General features: G+C 44.1%; 1 protein-coding gene across 2 annotated transcripts in view; it reads right to left on the bottom strand.

Moving 5' to 3' along the window:
* The window catches only part of LG13H14orf132 (linkage group 13 C14orf132 homolog), a 102,879-nt gene that overhangs the window by 71,172 nt on the left and 5,776 nt on the right, over nt 1-25,931 (bottom strand). The window contains exon 2 of one of the 2 annotated variants that reach the window (XR_012237145.1): nt 2,983-3,911. The exons of the other annotated variant lie outside the window; for it this stretch is intronic. The gene's annotated coding sequence lies outside the window, so the exon portion shown is untranslated. Of the gene's footprint in view, nt 1-2,982; nt 3,912-25,931 lie in introns of those variants that run through there. 2 annotated transcript variants of the gene reach the window in all.

The following is a 25,931-nucleotide window of genomic DNA, read 5'->3' as shown; positions in this document are numbered from 1 at the left end:
CCGTCAATCCTGCACCCCATACACAGCTCACCCCTCAATCCTGCACCTCATACACAGCTCACCCCTCAATCCTGCACTCCGTACACAGCTCACTCCTCAATCCTGCACCCCGTACACAGCTCACCCCTCATACCTGCACCCCGTACACAGCTCACCCCTCAAACCTGCACCCCGTAAACAGCTCACCCCTCAATCTTGCACCCCGTACACAGCTCACCCCTCAATCCTGCACCCCATACACAGCTCACCCCTCAATTCTGCACTCCATACACAGCTCACCCCTAAATCCTGAACTCCGTACACAGCTCGCCCCTCAATCCTGCACTCCGTACATAGCACACCCCTTAACCCTGCACTCTGTACGTAGCTCACCCCTCCACACTACCCTACTGCAGGCGTACTAGTAATTTATTCCTGGCAGCCTGTCTTCGGGGATACTGCTCCTATTGAGCTCTGTTCCTAGCTGCACTCAGTTAACCTTCATAGCTGTGTATGCTCTGCTCTGCTCATTGCTAATAGCAAGTTCTAGGAGTTTTACGTCTATTGGTGGGTCCCCTCACCTCCCTAGTCCATGGTGTGCAGGCAGTGAGGAGATGATGTGCTGTAACCTTCAGCAACCAGTCATTAAGCTGTATTGATGTGCTGTGACCTCTAGCAACCAATAAGTAAGTGGTAATGATGCACAGTAACCTCTAGCAACCAATCACTGAGCGCTAATAATGTGCAGTAAACATCTAGCAAACAATCAGTGAGTGGTAAGAATGTAACCTCTAGCAACCAATCAGGGAGCAGTAAGCATGTAACCTCTAGCAACCAGTGAGCGGTAAGCATGTAACCTCTAGCAACCAATAAGTGAGCGGTAAGCATTTAACCTCTAGCAACTGAGGATGTGTAGTAACCTCCAGCAACCAATCGGTTAGCAGAAGTGGTGTGCTGTAACCTCTAGCAGCTAATTGATGAGTTGTAATGTGTGCTGTAACCTCCAGCATCCAGTCAATGAGCAGTAATGATATGCTGTAACCTCTGGCAACCAGTCGCAATTGCTGCCTGACCTGATTTTGAGTCTAGCTCCTAGAGTAGGGGGGGGATCTGGGGGGGGCAAAGGAAATGTTTGCCCAGGGTCCAATCAATATTAAAGACTGCCCTGGCTGCAGCACTGGAACAGGGAGAAGGCAGTAGACATAGGCTGCTATAGAGATAATTAGAATTCCATATTGCAGGGAACCTTTTCCTTAATCAGTGGCCCTTTAAGAAAAAAACATGAGTCCATGTAATTGTCCCTATATAGGCTGCAATGTAATAGCTGTGTAAATCCCTCCTTCCATTGGTTTACCAATTTATTGTGACTCCTGGGCTTTGATTGAGCTTGTATTATGCAAATGAGGAGCTCTCTGAATCCCAGCGCCCTGAAAGATTTAGTGTATGTGCCGCCGTGACTGACAGCAGCTCAGCGAAGTAAGAGAGAGAGAACTGGAGGGTTTTCCAAACTGTTCTCCCAATTATCCCTGGTAGAGAAGATCTGGTAGAGAAGATCTGGTAGAGAAGATCTGGTAGAGAAGATCTGGTAGAGATGACCTGCTAATACCTGCTGGGACCTGAGCTGTTAGAGATTAAAATTGTCAGGAAATATTTATTATTATTAATAATAATAATTATTAATATTAAAAACAATAATAATAATAATATTTAAACTTTTTTTTATTCATTATTAAACGAATAGCCCGTTTAGCTTTCACACCTGTACACCCCCCATGGAGCAGAGTACGTTCACATTTCTGCTTTGAGCCTACTGATTGGGCAATAACTTTGTCTTTACTTAAAGCGATATTTAACCCAAAAGCAAAACATTTATTATATTGCAGCTTACCAATTCTTAGATGTGATGGCTGCATTCGTTTTTTTTTTGTTTTTTTTAGGCTTTCTTTCTTCTAATTGCACACGGTGATCCAGCCAGCAAGTCTGTTGTTTTTTTTTCAACAAAACAAGCTCTCCAGAAGGATGTATCATTTTGTATGGGTGAGACAAATTAATTAAACTCTGACAAGGGTACTTACAATGATCAGCTTTTATTTATTATTGTAAAACCTTTATCTCAAAAGGAAAAAAAAAAAGTTTGCTGTAACTAATTATAAAGTGTGAGCTGGAGTTTGGCCTCAGTTTGCTAGTGTATTTAAAATGGCACTATGATTCTTCTACAAAGCATTGCAAAGTGATACAAAAAATAAAAATATATGTTGTATATCTATATAGAGCTGCTGACTTTTAATAAATGGGCACTTACCTGTCCAGGGTGCCCGCGTTGTCGGCAGCAGATGACGAGCAATGGCTCGGTTCTCCGCTGCCCCCGCCGCCATCCTCGGTCAGGGAATCAGGAAGTTAAGCGTTGCGGCTTCACTGCCCGGTTCCCTACTGCGCATGCGCCTTCACTGGTCCCCGTTGTGTTGTGGGAACTGTGTGTTTCCCAGAACACAAGGGGGGGGGGGCGGTCATCTGCGGCTAGCTGCGGCTAGCTATTCCCTAGCTATGGGTGCAGATACCTGTATTATATAGGTATCTGCACCCTCCTCCTCCCTGAAAAATTGTGGCACCGGAGGGGGGGGGGGGAGGATCCGATGAGCAGAAGTTCCACTTTAGGATGGAATTCCGCTTTCAGCTCCAGAAGATTTTACCCTGTTCATGACCAGGCCATTTTTTGCTTTTCAGCACTGCGCTAGTTTAATTGGCTATTGCGCAGTCACGCTACACTGTACGCAAATTACATTTGTATCACTTTTTTTTCACACACACATAGAGCTTTCTTTTGGTGGCATTTGATCACAACTGGGTTTTTACATTTTTGCAATATAAATGAAAAACGATCGAAAAAAAAAAAATTGTAAATATATATATATATGTTCTACTTTCTGTCATTAAACATATTTAATTAAATCAAATTTCGTCATAAATTTAGGCCAAAATTTATTCTGCTACATGTCTTGGCTGTAGTCAAGTGACTGTGGGATGTCAGCGAGTGGTTAAAAACATTGATCAGACAGGAGATGCAGAGATACAAAGTAACATTGTTTATAAACACTGATCAGACAGGAGATAGAGAGCCAGATACAAACGTACATATTGTTCAGACAGAAGATAGAGAGATGCACAGTGATATTGTCTATAAACATTGTTCAGACAGGAGATGAAGAGATACAAAGTAACATTGTTTATAAACATTGATCAGACAGAAGATAGAGAGATACAAAGTAACATTGTTTATAAAGATTGATCAGACAGGAGATAGAGAGATACAAAGTAACATTGTTATTAAACATTGACCAGACGGGAGATAGAGAGATACAAAGTAACATTGTTTATAAACATTGATCAGACATAAGATGGAGAGACAGCTACAAACTTACATATTGTTCAGACAGAAGATAGAGAGATGCACAGTGATATTGTTTATAAACATTGTTCAGACAGGAGATGGAGAGATACAAAGGAACATTGTTCAGACAGGAGATGGAGAGATACAAAGTAACATTGTTAATAAACATTGATCAGACGAGAGATAGAGAGATACAAAGTAACATTTTTTATAAAGATTGATCAGACGAGAGATAGAGAGATACAAAGTAACATTGTTAATAAACAATATGTAACTATTTATCTTTGTATGTTTTGGTTATAGGTTTATATTTTGGTTGAATATTTTGGATGTAGGTTTATATTTTGGTTGTAGTTTTTCTGCAAAGAAGTTTAAGTTGTGTGGTGATCTTTCACACAAAAGCCGAGTTCTTCTGGCATGCTGGGATTTGCAGTTCCCCAGCAGCTGCTGTGCAACACATTTCTGTTGGATCTTTGCTCTCCATTGATTCTCTTTCATGTTGCTCCTCTGAACAGCGCTCTCTCCTCTTTGAATGCCAAGTGGTCTGGAGCGCAGAAAAAACGTACATAGCTGTCATCACAGGTACTCTCACTGACATCTGTGTGATCAGACACTGGAACCGTCCTACAGAGATTATGGATGGAATCCCATCACTGCATTAATACTCAACCCAGCCTCTGATGTCTGCATGTACTCCCACTATCCACTGCTGATCTGAAGCAGCTGAAGGATATGGCTAATAGGATAAGGCATTAGAAATAATGGGGCCTGGTAGAAATCTCCCTTCCTCTGGCAGTTACACCTGCTTTGCCATATTGCGTGTTGCATGCGTTCTTTACACACTCTGCTGGGAACATGCAATGTGCTGCCAAACAGTGCTGCACACGCCATTATTTGGATGGGCATATTAGTGCACTGCAATGCACACCTGTCACAATGTTGCAAGATGCGTTGGGGGTGCCATTGGAATGGCACCATGTTGCACCAATGCACGTAAAACAAGTTGCTGCAACACTAAAATGTGAATGTGCCATGTCAGTGCAGACACTTGTTTGGATGACAGGAGGTGGCACCAATACATATTAACCTGAGGTCAACCAATTATTGGGTGGACAGCCAATCAGAGAGATGACATTGACAAAGGGCCGATCCCGTGATGAAAACAGGAGCCGATTACCGGCTCACGTAAAAGGGATATCGGTCCCACACCGACAGCCACTGCTGCTAAGCAGTGCCCACCAGTGCCACCTACCAATGCCCATCAGTGCTGCCAATCAGTGCCCTTCAGTTCCTCATCATCAGTGCCACCTATCAGTGCCATCTACCAGTGCCCATCAGTGCCCATTAGTTCCAGCTATCAGTGCCATTCAGTGCCACCTATCAGTGCCACCAATCAGTGCCCATCAGTGCCACCTATCAGTGCAGCCTCATCAGTGCCTCCTGATCAGTGCCCATCAGCGCCACCTTATTAGTGCCCATCAGTGCAGCCTATCAATGCCCATCAGTGCTGCCAATCAGTGCCCTTCAGTTCCTCATCATCAGTGCCACCTATCAGTGCCATCTACCAGTGCCCATCAGTGCCCTTTAGTTCCAGCTATCAGTGCCATTCAGTGCCACCTATCAGTGCCACCAATCAGTGCCCATCAGTGCCACCTATCAGTGCAGCCTCATCAGTGCCTCCTGATCAGTGCCCATCAGCGCCACCTTATTAGTGCCCATCAGTGCAGCCTATCAATGCCCATCAGTGCTGCCAATCAGTGCCCTTCAGTTCCTCATCATCAGTGCCACCTATCAGTGCCATCTACCAGTGCCCATCAGTGCCCATTAGTTCCAGCTATCAGTGCCATTCAGTGCCACCTATCAGTGCCACCAATCAGTGCCCATCAGTGCCACCTATCAGTGCAGCCTCATCAGTGCCTCCTGATCAGTGCCCATCAGCGCCACCTTATTAATGCCCATCAGTACAGCCTATCAATGCCCATCAGTGCTGCCTCATTAGCGCACATCAATGAAGAAGAAAAATTATAACAAACTATGAAAACATTTTTTTTTTTTAATTTTCTGTCTTTTTTTTGTTTGTTTAGCAAAAAATATAACACCCCGCAGTGATTAAATACCACCAAAAGAAAGCTCTATTTGTGTGAATTTTTTTTTTAAATACCATTTGGGTACAGTGTTGTATGACCGCGTAATTGTCCTTCAAATTGTGAGAGCGCTAAAAGCTGAAAATTGGCCTGGGGAAGGGGGTGAAAGTGCCCATTAAGCAATTGGTTAATAATCAAATTTGGAGATATTTTGTATATTTGGTAAGAGATCACCGTAGCTTAACCAGTTCCTGCTTGGCCAATAGCAGATTGATAGGCGGTGATTTTGTTATTCTGACTGGAGGTCATATGTCAGGATGCGCCGGTCGCGCAGGCGCGGGGCCAAGCCGGGACCACGTGACCACTGTAATCAATCACAGCAGGTTACATGACAGTTGTACACAATAGATGGCTTCCTTTCATGCCATTCATTGGGTACAACTGAGTTGTTAGCTGTGATTGGTCTGTGTGATCACATGGTACAGATAGGTTTGCCACCTTTTCTTCAAGCCAAACCTCAACACTTTAGTGGCAACTTTTTTGTTGTTGAAGTATTAGCTGTAAGATTGTAAAAGACCTGGGGCACTTTTGGTGGCCCGAAAGCGAGCAGTAATGTGGCGCATGTGAACAGTGCATGTGACCGAATTGTGAGTGTTCTGCATGGAATGCGGGGGTCAGAAATAATGCACACAATGCAGGGGTCAGATATGTGCTGGGGCTAGTGGCTAGTGCTAGCAGGGGGGTGGGGGGAGTTAGATATGTGCTGGGGAGACTCTATGGGAGGGGAGAGGGCTAGTGTTGGGGGGAATCAGATATGTGCTTGGTGGTGCTTCGGGAGGGAAGAGGGCTAGTGCTTGCAGGGGGGTTGGATGTGTGATGGGGGGATGCTTTTGGAGGGGAGAGGGCTAGTGCTGAAGGGGGGGCAGACATATGCTATGTGGAGCTTTGGGAGGGGAGAGAGCTAGAGCTAGCAGGGGGGCTTGGATATGTGCTGGGGGTGCTTTGGGAGGTGAGAGGGCTAGTGCTTGCAGGGGGGGGGTGGATGTGTGCTGGGGGATGCTTTGGGAGGGGAGAGGACTTGTGCTAGCGGGGGGGGGGGTCAGAAATGTGATAGGGGGATGCTTTGAGATAGGAAAAAGATAGAGCTAGCAAGGGAGGGTCAAATGTGTGCTGGGGGCGCTTTGGGAGGGGAGAGGGCTTGAGCTAGCAAGGGAGGGTCAGATATGTGCTGGGGGGTGCTATGGGAGGGGAGGGGAGGGGAGAGGGCTAGAGCTAGCAAGGGAGGGTCAGATACTGTATGTACTGTACTGTATGTGACAAAAAATTACAACTTCAAAAAACTCGCCATGCCTCTTACTAAATACCTTCCTGTCTACTTTCCAAAAAGGGGTCATTTGGGGGGGTATTTGTACTGTCCTGGCACTTTTGGGCCTCGAAGAAATGAGATCGGCCGTCAGTACATCAGGATTGATCGATTTTCAGATATTTATATCCTGTAGTTTGTGGACTCTATAACTTTTCCACAGACTAAATAATATGCACTGATTTGTGTTATTTGCACCAAAGAAATGTAGCAGACTACACTTTGACCTAAATCTATGAAGAAAGATTATTTTTTTTGCAACATTTTGTAACAGAAACAAAGAAAAATGCATTAAAAAAAAAACAAAAAAAAACAAATCAGTCTTTTTTGTTTGTTTGTTTATTTAGCAAAAATAGTAAAATAAATCCAGTGGTGATTAAAGGCCACCAAATAAAAAGCTCTATTTGTGTGAACAAAATGATACAATTTTCATTTGGGTACAGTGTTGCATAGTTAGTCAGGTTGAAAAAAGATACAAGTCCATCTAGTTCAACCATAAAAAATAAATAAATAAATAAATAAAATAAAAAATATCATACAATCCAATATACCCAATCCTATACCCACAGTGACCGAGTAATTGTCATTCAAAGTGTGACAGCAATGAAAGCTGAAAATTGACCTGGGCAGGAAGGGGGGTGAAAGTGCCCGTTAATGAAGCAGTTAAATAATTCAGGCAACTTGTATTGTTGTGATATATTTCCTCGAGTCTCTGCACTAAATCAATATTGTTTATTAAGTTATTTTATATTTGCAATAACAGCTGGAGGCATTTGTATCTAAATTCTATTTATAATCCCCTTTTATGAATAATTTATAATTCACTGAGCCCCTTCATTAGAATCCATTACATTGTTTTTCTCATGTAACACCACAACCTTTCAACAGTCCCGGTGTGAGGCGCTTCCATTTGTGCTTTATAATCAATTTCTGCGAGCTTGGATGAGCTTATTCGGATGCCCGCACCTGATCAGTGTTTTGGACTACAGGGGATACAGCAGGTTTTATATGGCGCTTTGAGCGTTGATCCAGGTTCTGTAAGCAAGGGTGACAACGTAGGTGCACAAGCGGGAGACGGGGACACAACGTTGTCATCCGGTAACAGCACAACCTTAATTAGGGACCAGGCCTATTTTTCAGACTCGGTGTTTACAAGTTAAAATCTTTTTTTTTTTTTTGTGCCAGAAAATTACTTAGAACCCCCAAACATTATATATATATATTTAGATATATATATATATATCTATATATAGCTATATATAGATATATATATATATCTATATATATATAGATATATATATATAGATATATATATATCTATATATATATAGATAGATATATCTATCTATATATATAGATATATATAGATAGATAGATATCTATCTATATATATAGTTATATATAAATTTTTTTTTTCCTAACACCCTAGAGAATAAAATGGCAGTCGTTGCAATACTTTATGTCACACCGTATTTACGCAGCAGTCTTACAAGTGCACTTTTTTTGGAAAAAATACACTTTTTTGAATTAAAAAATAAAACACGACCTCTGTTTTCAGCTGCAAAAGGAGCTTACAGAGGTGGAGGTGAAGACTGCAGGGGGTGTGACAACAGGAGGCAGAGAAACAGCAGTACACTGATCCTCTCCTTCAAGAGCTGTGCAGGGGGGCGTGTCAGCATAAGTCTTGGTCATTGGAGGACAAGCAGGCTGTGCAGGGGGGCGTGTCATTCCAAGTCTGATCATTGGAGGACAGGCAGGCTGTGCAGGGGGAGTGTCAGCACAAGTCTTGGTCATTGGAGGGCAAGCAGGCTGTGCAGGGGGGCGTGTGAACCCAAGTCTGATCATTGGAGGACAGCCAGGCTGTGCAGGGGGGCGTGTCAGCACAAGTCTTGGTCATTGGAGGGCAAGCAGGCTGTGCAGGGGGGCGTGTCAACCCAAGTCTGATCATTGGAGGACAGGCAGGCTGTGCAGGGGCTCTGTCAGCCCAAGTCTGATCATTGGAGCAGAAGCAGGCAGTGCAGGGGGGCGTATCAACCCAAGTCTGATCATTGGAGGACAGCCAGGTTGTGCAGGGGGGCGTGTCAGCACAAGTCTTGGTCATTGCAGGACAGCAAAGCTGTATAGATGGGGGTATCAGAACAAATCTTAGCCATTGGAGAACAGGCAGGCTGTGCAGGGGGGCTATCAGCACAAGTCTTAGCCATTGGAGGACAGGCAGGCTGTGCGGGGGGGGGTTATCAGCACAAGTCTTTGCCAGGAAAGGCAGGCTGTTCTGAGAGGGTGGGGGCGAGTCAGCAAAAGTCTTGGCTATTGCAGGACAGGCAGGTTGTGCAGGGGGGCGTGTCAGCACAACTCTTAGCCATTGTAGGACAGGCAGAGCCAGAAACCTGTCAATACTGGGATGGATGTGCCACCATGCCTAGCGTGGTCAGTTTGAAATAGGAAATCAGGGAGACTGGCAGTATCAACATGTATTTTACACAAAGGAAGCAATACAAAGAGAACAAGAGACTTTCTACATGGTACAGCAGACACATATCAGGAATATGAAATGATGGGGTAACATATTCTTTAACATGTTGGAGCTTCCATGAGATTTTAATGATCGGATTTATATTGTACAATAACACTTTGCACAGATTATGTTATTGCTGTTTGTGTAAATATTTTTTATCTTTTTAAAGTAGAAGTCTCTGTTGCATTTAATAATGAGATCCCGTATCTCCTTGCATTCTCATTAAAGGGATTCTTATCAGGAAAGCAGCCGGTGCGATTATTGGGTCTGCGCCAACGCCGAGATAATAAATCTGCTCTTCATACTATCTCTGTAATAGGAACGGACTCAGCTGGAAAAATATTGATGTTTACCGGGTAAAAAGCATCATCCGCCGTGACTTCACCACATCAAAGACGCGGCGACCGCGCGGAGCAGAAGAGAGTGCTTGAAATGTGTTTGTTCTTAGCGGCTCTGTTTTCTTCTGTTTCTATAATATCCGCAAAAAAGGGTGTTGGACCCCAAAAACAGGAGGGATGAGCTTTTTAGATCTGGATTTCAGAGGACTGCGGTGGATTTGCAGCGGGATCACTTATAGAAATGGTGGTGCCCCCCCCTTCTCTTGGGTCTCTGCTAAATATATATATATACAGTGGGGGCGGAAAGTATTCAGACCCCCTTAAATTTTTCACTCTTTGTTATATTGCAGCCATTTGCTAAAATCATTTAAGTTCATTTTTTTCCTCATTAATGTACACACAGCACCCCATATTGACTTAAAAACACAGAATTGTTGACATTTTTGCAGATTTATTAAAAAAGTAAAACTGAAATATCACATGGTCCTAAGTATTCAGACCCTTTGCTGTGACACTCATATATATAACTCAGGTGCTGTCCATTTCTTCTGATCATCCTTGAGATGATTCTACACCTTCATTTGAGTCCAGCTGTGTTTGATTATACTGATTGGACTTGATTAGGAAAGCCACACACCTGTCTATATAAGACCTTACAGCTCACAGTGCATGTCAGAGCAAATGAGAATCATGAGGTCAAAGGAACTGCCTGAAGAGCTCAGAGACAGAATTGTGGCAAGGTACAGATCTGGCCAAGGTTACAAAAAATTTCTGCTGCACTTAAGGTTCCTAAGAGCACAGTGGCCTCCATAATCCTTAAATGGAAGACGTTTGGGATGACCAGAACCCTTCCTAGAGCTGGCCGTCCGGCCAAACTGAGCTATCGGGGGAGAAGAGCCTTGGTGAGAGAGGTAAAGAAGAACCCAAAGATCACTGTGGCTGAGCTCCAGAGATGCAGTCGGGAGATGGGAGAAAGTTGTAGAAAGTCAACCATCACTGCAGCCCTCCACCAGTCGGGGCTTTATGGCACAGTGGCCCGACGGAAGCCTCTCCTCAGTGCAAGACACATGAAAGCCTGCATGGAGTTTGCTAAAAAAAACACCTGAAGGACTCCAAGATGGTGAGAAATAAGATTCTTTGGTCTGATGAGACCAAGATAGAACTTTTTGGCCTTAATTCTAAGCGGTATGTGTGGGGAAAACCAGGCACTGCTCTTCACCTGTCCAATACAGTCCCAACAGTGAAGCATGGTGGTGGCAGCATCATGCTGTGGGGGTGTTTTTCAGCTGCAGGGACAGGACGACTGGTTGCAATCGAGGGAAAGATGAATGCGGCCAAGTACAGGGATATCCTGGACGAAAACCTTCTCCAGAGTGCTCAGGACCTCAGACTGGGCCGAAGGTTTACCTTCCAACAAGACAATGACCCTAAGCACACAGCTAAAATAACGAAGGAGTGGCTTCACAACAACTCAGTGACTGTTCTTGAATGGCCCAGCCAGAGCCCTGACTTAAACCCAATTGAGCATCTCAGGAGAGACCTAAAAATGGCCGTCCACCAACGTTTACCATCCAACCTGACAGAACTGGAGAGGATCTGCAAGGAGGAATGGCAGAGGATCCCCAAATCCAGGTGTGAAAAACTTGTTGCATCTTTCCCAAAAAGACTCATCAAAAGGGGCTTCTACTAAATACTGAGCAAAGGGTCTGAATACTTAGGACCATGTGATATTTCAGTTTTTCTTTTTTAATAAATCTGCAAAAATGTCAACAATTCTGTGTTTTTCTGTCAATATGGGGTGCTGTGTGTACAATATGGGGTGCTGTGTACAATATGGGGTGCTGTGTGTACAATATGAGGTGCTGTGTGTACAATATGGGGTGTTGTGTGTACAATATGGGGTGCTGTGTGTACAATATGGGGGGCTGTGTGTACAATATGAGGGTGCTGTGTGTACAATATGGGGTGCTGTGTGTACAATATGGGGGGCTGTGTATACAATATGGGGTGCTGTGTGTACATTAATGAGGAAAAAAAGGAACTTAAATGATTTTAGCAAATGGCTGCAATATAACAAAGAGTGAAAAATTTAAGGGGGTCTGAATACTTTCCCTCCCCACTGTATATATATATATATATATATATATATATATATATATGTATGTATATATATATATATATATATATATACACTATATACAGCGGGTAAAATAGGTATTGAACACATCACCATGTTTCTAGGTAAATAGGTAAATATATTTCTAAAGATGCTATTGACACGAAATGTTCCCCCAGATGTCGGTGAGAACCCATGTGCAATCCATACATACAAACAAACCGAAACAAATAAGTTCAGAAAGGAAGTTCTGTGTAATAAGATGGAATGACATCAAGAAAAAGTATTAAACACATGAAGAAAGGGAGGTGCAAAAAGGCATGGAAAGCCAAGACACCAGCTGAAATCTATCAGTAATTAGAAAGCAATCCTGCCCCTTGTCAGTGCAAATTAATTTAAATTAATTAAAAGGCATCACACAAGAAACATCTCATGATGGGTAAAAGCAGAGAGCTCTCTCAGGACCATCACAACCTTATTGTTGCAAAACATACTGATGGCATTGGTTACAGAAGGATTTCTAAGAATGTTCCAGTGAGCACTGTTGGGGCCATAATCTGTATGTGGAAAGAACATCATTTCACCAAAAACCGTCCACGACCAGGGGCTCCTCGCAAGATTTCTGACAGAGGAGTAAAAAGAATTATCAGAAGAATTGTCCAAGAACCAAGGGCCACTTGTGGAGAGCTTCAGAAAGACCTGGAATTAGCAGATACACAATAAGTAATGCCCTCACCCGCCATGGCCTGTATGTGCACTCACCACTCCATTTGCTGCACAATATTTAGACAAGCCTGTGAAATACGGGGAGAATATAGTCCGGTCAGATGAGACCAAAATGGAAATCTTTGGATGCCATAATACACACCATGTTTGGGGGTCACATGGCACATCACCCCAAAAACACACCCCCTCTAGCACCAATAGATTCATGCATTGTATGAATCTATCTATGGCCGCTGCTGCCACCCCCTATTCAGGCGCCCGGCCCCTTTTCCCCTCCGCGGGCCGCCGCCACCTTTGCAGGGACCGCTACTAGAGGCCAAAACTCCCTATGCTTGAAAAGGGATCCAGAACCGCTGAATAAGAGGCGCCGGCCTAAGATCCCCCCCAATATGTTGCACCCAGGGCAGACCTCTCCCCCCCCCGCTCCCCATTGATATGCCACTGCCTGGCTGTGCCACTCGCTCGCAGTAAGCTTACCATGGTCCAGCGTAGACATGTGCAGAACGAAAAAATTTGTATCGTTTTGATTTGTTATTTGAAAAAATTTGTTTAGTTTAATTGATTTAGTTCATTTTCGGAATTCGTTTTGTTTATTCATTTTCGAATCGATTGGAATTTTTTGAATTCGAATAGATTCAAAACGTTTTTCAAATAGTTTCCGAAATTCGAAAAATTTTCGAATTTGAAAAGTTTTCGTATTTGAATAGTTTTTCAATTTCCAAAGAAAAGGAAATAGAATAAAAAATAAAGGACTAGAATACTGTAGAAAAATAAAATATATATATATTTTTTTTTTTATTCTATCCCTTTATTTTCTATTCTATTTTATTCTCTTTGAAAATTGGAAAACTATTTGAATTCTAAAAAGTTCTTGAATTGAAATTTGAAAATGATTAGAATTCTAAAAAATATTCGAAAACAATTTGAATTCCGATTCTTTTTTTTTCTCATCATTTTCGAATTCGTTTAAATTCGGTACTATTCGAATTTGGAAATTCGGATACATCCGTATTTCCCTCAATATTTTTTTTTTTTTATTCTATTCCTTTATTTTCTATTCTATTTTATTCTCTTTGAAAATTGAAAAACTATTTGAATTAGAAAAGTTTTTGAATTTGAAAACTATTCGAATTCTAAAAAAATATTCGAAAACGATTCAAATTCCGATTTTTTTTTTTCGTTATTTCGAATTTGTTTAAATTCGGTACTATTCGAATTTCCGAAAAATGAAAATTTGTCCGAATTTTAATTCGGAACAAAATGAACCGTGTCTAGTCCAGCAGCAAGTTTTTAAATAGACTTTAGGGGTGCGCGCCATAACGCATGCTATTGCGCACGCACAATGAGAGCCGATGTTATAACTCAGGGCAGCTCTTTTTTTTTCTTTTAACCTTAAAAAAATGAACATTTCCTATAACTCTATGCTCAGTAGTGCATTGTGAAGCATGGATGCTTGTTGTACCTCATTTTTGTGCATCGCAGAGATTGATGCAGCACAAAGCCCCTGGTGTGAATGAGCCCCAAGGCAATGGCTCCCCCCGTATTCCCGTGGAGCAGTCTTTTTATAAGGCGACTATCTGTTTAAAGGTAACCTGTGCTGTGCGCTGACACGTGCCCCCGTACATCTGTCTCCAGATCCTGCTACTATTTTCAGAGCAAATCAAATCATTCCCGTGTTCTGCCAACGCTTTCCAGGAAAACCGCAGATGTGCCCAGAACGAGCGCAGCTTTATTCTGGAGTCACACCCTTCGTTTTTTTTTTTTTGCTTCATGAGTTTTCCATTGAAACCAAAAGAGCAATGGAGATGCATGCAAGCACATCTCAACTCATGTGTGGAGACGTCCGTCAATGTGCGTTTTGATGCATATTGACATTTAATATAAAGTTATAACATATTGAGCTCCGCTAAACAGAAATCCAATAATTAAATGAGTGAAAGAATGTACAACATATATATAAAAAATAAAAATAAAAAAATACAAATGCTTTTTTTTTTTTTTTTTCATCCAGTAAATAAATACAAAATAAATTATTAAAATGCATATTGAGCTCCGCTAAACAGAAATCCAATTCTGGAGATCCTTGGTGTGCTGGTGACAAATTTCTTGCTTTGAATATCTGAGGTTTCCAGCCACTTGGTCATTGCACCACCCATTTATATTTACAGCCAACCTCAGGAACGTGTGTGTTGGGATTATTGTGCTTCAACCTCCAACAGTATCCCACAGTGCACCCCAGCCCCCCTGCAGTGCCCTCAAGTTCCTCACATTCCTTCTGTAAAGTCCCCAGCCTCCTGGAGAGATCCTCAGCTCCCTCCAGACGCACATCCCCCACAGTTGCCCCCAGCTCATTACAGGAACGTCACCCCTTACAAGGCCATACATACATACATACATACATACCCTGTTTCCCCGAAAATAAGACCTAGCGTGATTGTCGGTGATCACTGCAATATAAGCCCTACCCCCCAAATAAGCCCTACCCTGTTTCCCCGAAAATAAGCCCTACCCTGAAAATAAGACCTACAAGGACTTTAACTAGGGCTTATTTGGGGGGTAGGGCTTATTTTGCAGCCATCACCGACAATCACGCTAGGTCTTATTTTCGGGGAAACAGGGTACATACATACATACATTTATTGCATGGTTATAAAATGTTATTTTTAACCGTTGGGGTATGGAAGGTTTTGGAAGAATTTACCAGACCCTCATCTGAAAAAGTTTGAAAACTACTTCTTTAGATCAGCATTTCTCAATTGGGGTGCCGTTTGGATTCCCCCAGGGAGCCACAAGCACAGAACACAGTTTGTCTCGGATCACTGTCATGACTTGCCATGGTGAGGGTGGTCTGACAGCCAGCACCATAACAACCTGGCATTGGTCTCAATAAGGTTGAGAACCACTGCCCTCAATCCCTTGGTGTTTATAAAGACACCAAGAAAGCAAAAGAGCACCAAGGTGAGTGTGAGTTGGTGGTGGCGGTGTGGGATGGATTGCTCTTTTAAAAGACTCTGTCACTTTACCCTGAACGGTTTGCTTGGTTTTGGTACAGCAGGTGTATAGACCCAGAAACTCAACACAGGGATGGTGAGAACCCCTCATAATGGGCAATGCAGGTATAGAGATCCAGGAACTCAGCACAGGGATGGTGGGGACCTCTCTTAATTGGTACCGAAGATGTATTGACCTGGAAACTCAGCACAGGGATGGTGGGAAACCCTCATAATGGACACAATAGATGTACAGACCTGGGGACTCAGCACAGGGAATCCCTCATAGTGGACACAACAGATGTACAGACCTGGGAATTCAGCATAGGAAGGATGGGAACCCCTCATAATGGGCACAGCAGGTGTACAGACCCGGGAACTTAGCACAGGGATTTCACCATAATGTCCTAATAGAAAAAGAAGAGACTGTCAGCTGGTTTAACTCTCCAGCATCTGCTCCTGCTGGACTACTCGCTTGTACAGCATGTGTTTGCATTGAGCTGATTTTATTATCAAAACAAGTCAATGTAAATTAGAAACCAACTAAGCCGTTTCCCTGAGCAATACAAAGGCACACCGTAGCAACTCAGAAGCAAGTCAAAGCATCTGAAAACCCTGTGAAAGCATAATGCATTTGACTTGCTTTAAAGTACAATGCATACGTAGCCCCAAGATTTTGTTATGACCTTGGATGTAATGGATGGCTGCTCTGCACTCATAGGTTAACATGCCAAGTAGAGATACTCTATGCCATGCCCAAAGGCTATGGGAACAGTTGTGTCTTGGCAAGATGGCTGGAAATGGATAATGAAGTACAGTGGCCTCTAGTGGCCAATCATGTCATACATTGAGTGGAAACTAGTCCCCGCTGCTGAGCATTTCAGGCAACTATTTACGGCTGCTATCTGGGCTCCTGGCCCTCTCAATTATGGGCTTAGTGTTGGCCATGGCAGAGCAGTAAATTCAGAAGAAACCAATTTAATATAAAGCTAATTACGTACTGCTGGTTGTGAAAAGACAGAGAAAGACTGCACACATACATACAAACTCCATGCAGATAGTGTCCCCAGTGAGCATGAAACCCACCAAGACTTTAGCTCTCCAAAGCAATAGTGCTAATCAGTCAAGTAGTAAAGTAATATAACAAAAAATACCTTCCCTCCCCACCTCCATCAATGAGCCTTCCCCCCCACCTCCATCAATGAGCCTTCTCTTCGCCCATCTCCATCAATGAGCCTTCCCTCCCCATCTCCACCAGTGAGCCTTCCTTCCCCATTTCCATCAATGAGCCTTCCCTCCCCACCTCCATCAGTGAGCCTTCCCTCCCCACTTCCATCAATGAGTCCCCCCCACCTTCATCAATGAGCCTTCCCCTCCCGCCTCCATCTTGATCCTTCCCCCCCCACCTCCATCATGAGTCTTCCTCCCCACCTCCATTAATGAGCCTTCCCCTCGTCCCTCTTCATCAATGAGCCTTCCCTCCCCACCTCCATCAGTGAGCCTTCCCTCCCCACTTCCATCAACGAGCCTTCCCCCCACCTCCATCAATGAGCCTTCCCTCCCCACCTCCATAAATGAGCCTTCCCCCCACCTCCATCAATGAGTCTTCTCTTCGCCCATCTCCATCAATGAGCCTTCCCTCCCCATTTCCATCAATGAGCCTTCCCTCCCCACATCCATCAGTGAGCCTTCCCTCCCCACTTCCATCAATGAGTCTCCCCCCCCACCTTCATCAATGAGCCTTCCTCTCCCGCCTCCATCTTGATCCTTCCCCCCACCTCCATCATGAGCCTTCCTCCCCCACCTCCATCAATTAGCCGTCCCTCCCCACTTCCATCAATGATCCCCCCCCCCCACCTCCATCAATGAGCCTTCCCTCCCCACCACCATCAATGGAAATGGAGAAATCCCTCAAGGGTTGGGACTGTAGCGGCACTGGTAGATTAAAGTCAAAGAGGTAGTAAGAATTGTAAAAAATATTACATTTTATTACAAACTGTACACCTCCATTAATGAGTCTTTCCTCCCCACCTCTATTAATGAGCCTTACCTCCCCACCTCCATCTATGAGCCTTGGCCACCCATCACCTTGTCTCCAGTTGGCAGGTTCTCCTTCCTTGGACCAATTTTGGTTAGTCCTGACCACTGCAGACCGGGAACATCCTACAAGAGCTTCAGTTTTGGAATTGTTCTGACCCAGTCGTCTAGTCATTACAATTTGTCCCTCAAATCCTTCTGCTTGCCCTTTTTTTGCTTTCATCACATTAACTTCAGAGACAACATGTTCACTTGCTGCCTAATAGATCCCACACACTTTCAGATGCCATTGTAATCAAATAATCAATGGTATGTGCCCATTAACACCTGAGCGATGTGCTATCATTCAGCGATCAGAGATCACACAGGGGCTTCTTTGGATGAATGTGTAACCAGGGCTGTCTTTAATATTGATTGGACCCTGGGCAAACATTTTCTTGCCCCCCCCCCCTCCATGCAATTTCACTCTCCACCTGCCTGCAGACCATGGACTGGGGTGGTGAGGGGACCCATTAATACATTAATAGACAGAAAATTCCTAGGGATCCTAGAACTCCTGGAATCAGTGGCAGTGCTGGGGGGAGGGGAGGGTGTGATCAATGGCAATACTGTTTTTTTTACCGACTACCAATATAAAGAGGAGTTTCAACACTGGCCACCAATGTAATATGGGTTTACACTGACCACTAATGTAATAGAAGCATTCGCAGTAACCACCAATGTAAGGATTGTACATCAAGCCTCTATGTAATGAGAAGATTTACAATGACCACCAATGTAAAGGGGATTTACCCTGACCACTAATATAATAGGAGTGTAGCCATATGGACTACCAGTAGAAAGCACCGTACCTTTCAGTGTTTTTAGACATCGCTTGTCCCTTTGGTAATCAGTGCAACCAGTGACCTCATATTTGTGTGCCTAACAAAGTGAATTATGGGATGTATAGTTCTCCTTCGGATAGTTACTTTGCACCCATGTACCCTAAGACTACACATCCCAGGGATCCTTACTGCAACATGAAGATTGCCAGGAGTGGCTATAAAGGGAGCCGAAAGCGCACGTGGAGCTCTCTTCCTCCTGGGCCTGACGCAAGACGGACCCGTGTAACAGGGACAACAGACGTGTAACAGCCTACCACGCGGAGTCTTACTTCCAACCCGAGGCCTAAAGGGCCTAGCTCTGTTACCCGCTGTCTGACATCCTGTCATCAACAATACTCGGATCACCTGTTGGTGTGTGGGTGCGTGTGCCAAGCTTCATTTCGGAAGACCGAGACAGCAAATCCGCTGCACAAGTGTTGCTACTCGAGTTCCTGTCCTGAAGACATCAGAGCAATCTGGTCAATGGTGATAGGGCAAATAGCTCAACCTCTATGTATCCATTGCCATTATTACAGAGGCACTGTGCACAGACATCTTTACCCCAAGAACACTTTATAGCATTGCATGAACACTGTGCTCAGATACCTTTAGATCTTCCTCCCTAGGAACTTACTGCTTCATCAAAACCCAGACGGATTACACTTACTGAGCTCCAACTAGCTAGCGAAGAACATCAGATCTGCGACGTGGAAATTTCATTGCTGTTACTTAGAGGGCCCTCCCCTATACTACTTCGTGATAGACCTGCTTTTATCTCTTAGTATAGCATAGACTGGCCAGATCACATCTTTCTCTGTGTGGCAGCATAAGTAGTTAACTGAAGCCTTCATAAGGGAGTGTATATATCTGTATTTATATAATAGTGTTGTTGCTTAACATTGTCTTGTGCTTTCGGGAAGGCCTGGTTTGCTGAGTTGGCGCTGTTGTCTTGGCTCAGCAGATTATCACCTCCCTCTCTAAAATAACTTTCTTTTACTGGTTCGAGTAAAGTATTTCAGAACCTAATTATACTGAGTTGGGTGATCATTACCACACAGTGCTACAGGGATGTCCGAACCCAGAGTGTCAGGTGGGCTGGAAGGTTTAACAGGTCATGGCCGTGCAGATGAGCAGGAAATTCTCAGAATTCCCCTAGCGAGCTGTGCTACAGAAGCATTCACACTTACCACCAATGTAAAGAGGGATTTACACTGACCACTAATGTAAGGGGCACCTTCACACTGGCCACTAGTGTAAATGAAAGGATTCTACACCAAGCCCCAATGCAATGAGAAGATTTACACTGACCACCAATGTAACTGAGACATTTAGCCTGCGTTCACATTTGTGTGTGTCGGGAATGCAAGTAAAATCACTTTCCTGACACAGCAGAAACGGGCTGCCCTTTAGCAGATACACAGCAGTGCCATTAATTGTTAATGACACCCTCACGCATCTGCTGACATGTGCTGTGCAACCGTGTGATTTTGAAAAAAGCGTTAGTGACTTTCTTCCACATTTCTAGCACATAGAGCAGCCCATTGAAATAATTGGGCTGCCTAACACGCGACCTACATCTTTATCCTTCCTGTCCACCTTTGCATCCTAAAAACCCCTGCTAACCTCTGCACCCCAAACCTCCCCCATCCTCTGCACTCCAACCCTCCACCCCTTTAACTCTACCTGCCTCCTCTGCTTATCTTTAAACCCACCTTCCTTACCTCTATACATCCCCTCCTTGCTCACCTGTGGACCCCAAACTGTAATTACCTCTCTGCCTACCCCACACTACCCCCCCCCCCACCACCACCACCACCACCACCACCACCATTTGCTTACATTTGCAGAACAGGCTGATGTTGGGCTGAATGACCACAGTTGCAGGCAGGACTTTCAAGCATGCCCCTTTACCTCCCCAGTGGGCAGCATTCAGTATAGATGATGGTGGATACGACCTCTGGGGGGCATGATATACATATGAATGCAGCCTCTATTTACTTCTGAATGCAGCCGCTATTTACATATCAATGCCGGTTATTTACTTTGCAGGTGAGTCATCTGTACACAACAATAGGGCAGAGCTGGGCAGCATTAGTACCAGCACTTCACACTGAGATGTAGGGACACAGCACGGGACTAGAACTTCAAGGGATAAGAGAATTGAAACCCCGGGATAGTTGGCAAGTATGAGGTAGCTGCTTTAGAACCCACAACAATGACAGGGCCCAGGGCAGCAGCCCCTTTTGCCCTGCCTTAAAGACGGCCCTGTGCGCGACCCCAATAGACTTCAATCAGAGTGACTACAAAAATGCCCTCCTCCTTCCCCTAATAACTAGCTTTCCATATGCTAATTTAAAAAATGCTCAAGCTTAAACATACTTGAAAAAATGAACACACGAAAAAAAATTGTTTTAAAACAACATAAAAAAGCCCATGCCCAAGAATGAATCCAAGCCAAGGACTGGTAATCTGCAATATATAACATTTTTGGTCCTGGGTTTTAACCTCTTCCTGTCCAGGCCTGGCATTGCTTTAAATGGGTCTATGCGTCTGGGGGGTGGGACTAACTTCCCAATCACATGACCACTGTGATTGGCTGTCACAGTAGTCACCTGATTGGTTGCATGGCTTCTGCTCCCGATCAAGACTAATGTCAGGGATGGTCAGATCTGCGTAGCTACACTCAGGAAATTGAAAACCAGACTGCGGATGTGGATCTTGCTAGAAAATTACTTAGAACCCCCAAACATTATATATACTGTATATATTTTTTAGAAGAGGCCCTACAGAATAAAATGATGGGTTTTGCAATTTTTTATGCCACACAGTATTTGCGATGCGGTTTTTTACACGCAATTTTTTGGGTAAAAATACACTTTCGTGAATTTTATTGCACACAAACACAATATAATATCCAATTTTTCATGAAATGTAAAAAGATCATGTTATGCCGAGTAAGTAGATACCAAACATGTCACGCTTTATAATAGCGTATGTCCCTGGAATGGCGCCAAACTACAGTACTTAAAGATCTCCATAGGCAACGTTTTAAAAGCTTTTTTTGCTCTGACGTTCCTCGCATTTGTGGTGCGATCATGTCATGTACATATGTAGGTGGGACTTAGGTATGCATTTCCATTTGTGCATATCATTCATTTTTTTTATTATTATTATTATTATTTATTTGATCTTAAACTATTTTTTACACTGTTTATTTTTATTATTTTCTTGTATTAACTTTATTGCTATCACAAGGGATGAACAATATCCCTTGTGACAACATGGGCCATGACAGGTTCTCTTCTTGGAGAGATCTGGGGTCTTTTAGACCCCAAATCTCTCCTGTGGCCTCCAATGCAGCCGATCAGATACAGATTAGTCTGATCGGCTACTTTTCTGGCCGCTAGCGGGCAGGTAAACAGAGAGGCGGAACCGGAAGTGATGAAATCTCGTCGCTTCCAGGTTCCTGGGACTAACAGAAAGGAAGGAACTATGTCAGTTCCCCGCCCTCTCTTCTGTGCACCCGGTCAGAGCGCTCTCCGTTAGAAGTGGTGGTCAGGGGAAGAGTGGAACCACATTCCGCCGCCTGCAGAAGTGATCAAGTGGCTGCATTAAAGGCAACCGCCGGCTGAAAATGTTAATACCTGTATAACCACTACCAACCAAAGACGTTATATGACAGCCTATGGTCGGTAAGTGCTAAGTAGAACTATTGGAAAAACTCTTTAGTGTAAGGGAGGGTTATAACCCCTGGCAGATTTTTTCCCATTGCAGAGATTTCCCCACACTGTCCTATAGCCAAACAGGAAGTTAGAGGGAATCTCTGCAAATTAAGGTATTTCCTTGGGGGCCCCCCAGGTCACCAGAACTAGTGTCCCCATTGGAAGATTTCCCATCTATTATATTTCTGGGGACAACCCAAAATTTGGGATTTTCTTTTACTTTCAATGATACTGGTAAACAGGACAAAAATAAAGAGGGAGAATCTCCCTAACGGAAACACACTCTATCCCACCCTATCCAAAACAAAAAAAAATAGTTTTGCCTTTAGTTATAATTTAAAGTGGAACTTCACTCTCCCAATCAACATTGATTATTTTTAATCCTTATGCTGCTAGCATTAGTAAATAGATAGTCTTGGGCATGGAGGTCACCAGAGCTTCACAGGTTGCCACTGGAGTCCTCTTCCCCTCCTCCATGATGACATCACGGAGCTGGTGGATGTTAGAGACCTTGCGCTCCTCCACCTTCCGTGTGAGGATGTCCCACAGATGCTCAATAGGGTTTAGGTCTGGAGACATGCTTGGCCAGTCCATCACCTTTACCCTCAGCTTCTTTAGCAAGGCAGTGGTGGTCTTGGAGGTGTCGCCTTTAAAGGACAACATCTCCATTGACCACCAATGTAAAGGGGCACTTTTCCACTGATCCCCAACTGAGAAGAACATCTGCACTGACTATCATAGTAAAGGGGCACTCTTCTACTAATCCCTGATTAAAGGGGAACATCTCCATTGACAACCGTGTAAAGGGGCACTTTTCCACTAACCCCAAATAAAGGCGAACATCTCAACTAATCATAATGTAAGAGGGCACTTTTCCCTTTTCCATTGATTTACAATTAAAGGAAAAGATCCGCACTGACCACCAGTGTAAAGGGGCAATTTTCCACTGATCCCTATTGAGAGGAACATATGCACTGACCATCAATGGCACTCTTCTACTAATCCCTGATTAAAGATGAATAAATACATTGACAATCATGTAAAGGTTTTTTTTTTCCACTAATCTCATTTAAAGTGGAACATCTCCACTTACCACCAATGTAAGGGGGCACTTTTCCACTGATTCACAACTAAAGAAAAATATGTGCACTGGCCAATATTGTAAAAGGGGGGCAATTTTTCCACTGCCCCCCAAGTCAAAAGAGAACATTTCTATTTGGCCACCAATTTAAAGGGGCACTTTCCCACTGATCTCCAATTAAGGGGGACATCTGCAACAGCCACTAATGTAAGGGGGCACTTTTCCACTGATCCCCAATTAAGGGGAACATCTGCAATGGCCACCAATGTAAGGGGGCACTTTTCCACTGATCCTCAATTAACAGGGGAACATATCCACTGAGCACCAATATAAAGGGGCACTTTTCCACTGATCCCCAATTAAAGGGAACATCTGCAATGGTCACCATTCGAAGAGGGCACTTTTCCACTGATCCCCAATTAAGGATAACATCAGCAATGGCCACCAATGTAAGGGGGAACTTTCCACTGCTCCCCAATTAACAGGGGAACATCTCCACTGACTTCCAAAGTAAGGGACTCTTCTCCTACTGATCACCATGTTATAAGGCAGTGGCAGCCAGGGGTGGGGGGTAGGGGGGGCGGCAAACAAACCACCTGAGTACCCCCCCCCCCCCCCGTGGGGGTACTCACTAGGTTGGGCTCTGGGCAGACATATTCCGAGTCCTGGATCTTCCTGTAATCCTTCCCCCTGCCCGGCCAATGCGATCGTTTCTCCTCTTGGGCCAATCACGCTCCTCCCGCTTTCTGATTGCCCAGTAGGAGAAGCAGGAAGATAATAGCGGATATTAATTCCCTATTGTCACATAACTAAGTGGGCTCAGGGTGCAGTGCCCTGCGCCCCCGAGCCCACCCTTTTTTGAAGCCAACTAGAGCCTCAGGCTCTAATCATGAGCTTCAAAAAAAAAAAAAACCATTGGCATCCATGCGTAAGGGGACATTTCCCTACTAACCACTACTGTATAGAGAATACTACAATTTTAATCTTCTATATTTATTTTCTGTCATTTCTTTTACTATTCTTTCCCTTTATTATTATAAGTTTTTAGGGTATAGCACAGGAGAGTGTTGATAAGTGATCAGCTGTGGGAGTCAGATGTTCTACATTCGCCATATTCTTTATTTTCTTTACAATTTTCTGCAATCACTGATCCACTGATAAAAAGAAGTTCTGTCTAGGGATACATTTTAAGGATATGTTCTACTACGCAAGAAGAAGACAATACAAAGAAAAGCTGAATGTATGACACTCTAGATACCACTTCCCCATCTTAGTTAAAGAAAAGAGCCCAGCACATACGGGTGGCTTATAATGCTACTACAGGCACAATAGTTGTTGCCAGGGCTGAGAAAAGGAGTGGGCAGGAGGGGCAGCTGCCCTGGGCACTGTGGTTTCATGTGAGGTTGGGTTTGGGGGGGGGGGGGTGCAACGCTAGGAGATTGGGGGGGAGTTGTGTTGGTAGGGGGAATTTGGGGGCAGTGGGGGTAAGAATTGTCCTAGGAGGGGAAATTTGGAGGGGTGCTCTAGAAGTGATGATTAGGGGGGATTTGTGTTTGGAAGGGGTGATGGAGGAATTTGATTTGTACTAGGATGGGAGATTTAGGGGGTTTGTGTTAGAAGAGGTGATATGGTAGAGGGGGGAGGGGATTTGAGCTAAGAGGGGAATTTTTCTTTTTTTAGGGGAGGGGATTGTGCTAGTAGGGATGATTGGGGAGTATTTGTACTAGGTGGGGAAATTGAGGGGTGCTAAAAGTGTTTTTTGGGGGGATTTGTGTTGGGGGGATGGGGGAATTTGATTTATGCTAGGACGGGGGACTTAGGGGGTTTTTGTTAGAAGAGGTGAGATGGTAGAGGGGGGAGGGTATTTGAGCTAGGAGGGGAATTTTTCTTTTTTTTGGGGGGGGGGGTGGGGGGTTCTGGTAGTAGAGATCATTGGGGAGTATTTGTACTAGGCGGGGAAATTGAGGGGGTGCGAGAAGTGTGTGTTGGGGGATTTGTGTTGGAGGGGGATGGGTGAATTTGATCTGTGCTAGGAGGAAGGATTTGAGGGGCTTGTGCTAGAAGAGGTGATATGATGGAGGGGGAGGGGATTTGTGCTAGGAGATTTTTTTTTGGGGGGGGGGGGGATTTTGCTGACATGTAATGCTCATACATCTTGGGGGGGGCACAGTTTGGCACATTCGCCTGGGCTCTAGATGACCTTGTCCCAGCTCTGATTGTTGCAGATGCACTTGACCACTAACACCTCACAGGAGCGCATGCTGGGACTCGTAGTGCTGGAGAGCCACGATTCTATATATATAGAAGCACTTGGATGTATTTGCTCGGACACCGTAGCAAGAACCTGCGAGGAGTCCCTAGGCTCTGGGGACTTCTCTGCACCCAACTGCTGCAGATAATTATTCAACATGGCCACACTTATTCTGAGTTTCTGAATCGTTTTCATACATTAATCTGGACATCAATGAATCTCAATGGAAACATCATCTAATCAGTGCATAGCTGTGTATCAAAGCTCGCTTTTCTCTCCAACAGATTCCACTTACAGCTCTAAAGTATTTTATGAAATAGTAATGGCGCGCCATTTCATCTTCTTACAATTTTCTTTTCATACCCATTTATGCATAATTTATGTTGTTAGTAAGACTTGTGTGGGCGGGGTGTGGCCTCCGGTGTGGGCTGGAAATACTTGATTTGATTTCAGAGAGCCCAAAGTGCTGGTAGTCATT

Source organism: Aquarana catesbeiana, linkage group LG13, assembly GCF_042186555.1.
Source record: "Aquarana catesbeiana isolate 2022-GZ linkage group LG13, ASM4218655v1, whole genome shotgun sequence".
Classification (NCBI taxonomy): Eukaryota; Metazoa; Chordata; class Amphibia; order Anura; family Ranidae; genus Aquarana; species Aquarana catesbeiana.
The sequence above is the reverse complement of the archived record's forward strand: the minus strand, read 5'-3'. Positions and strand labels throughout refer to the sequence as shown.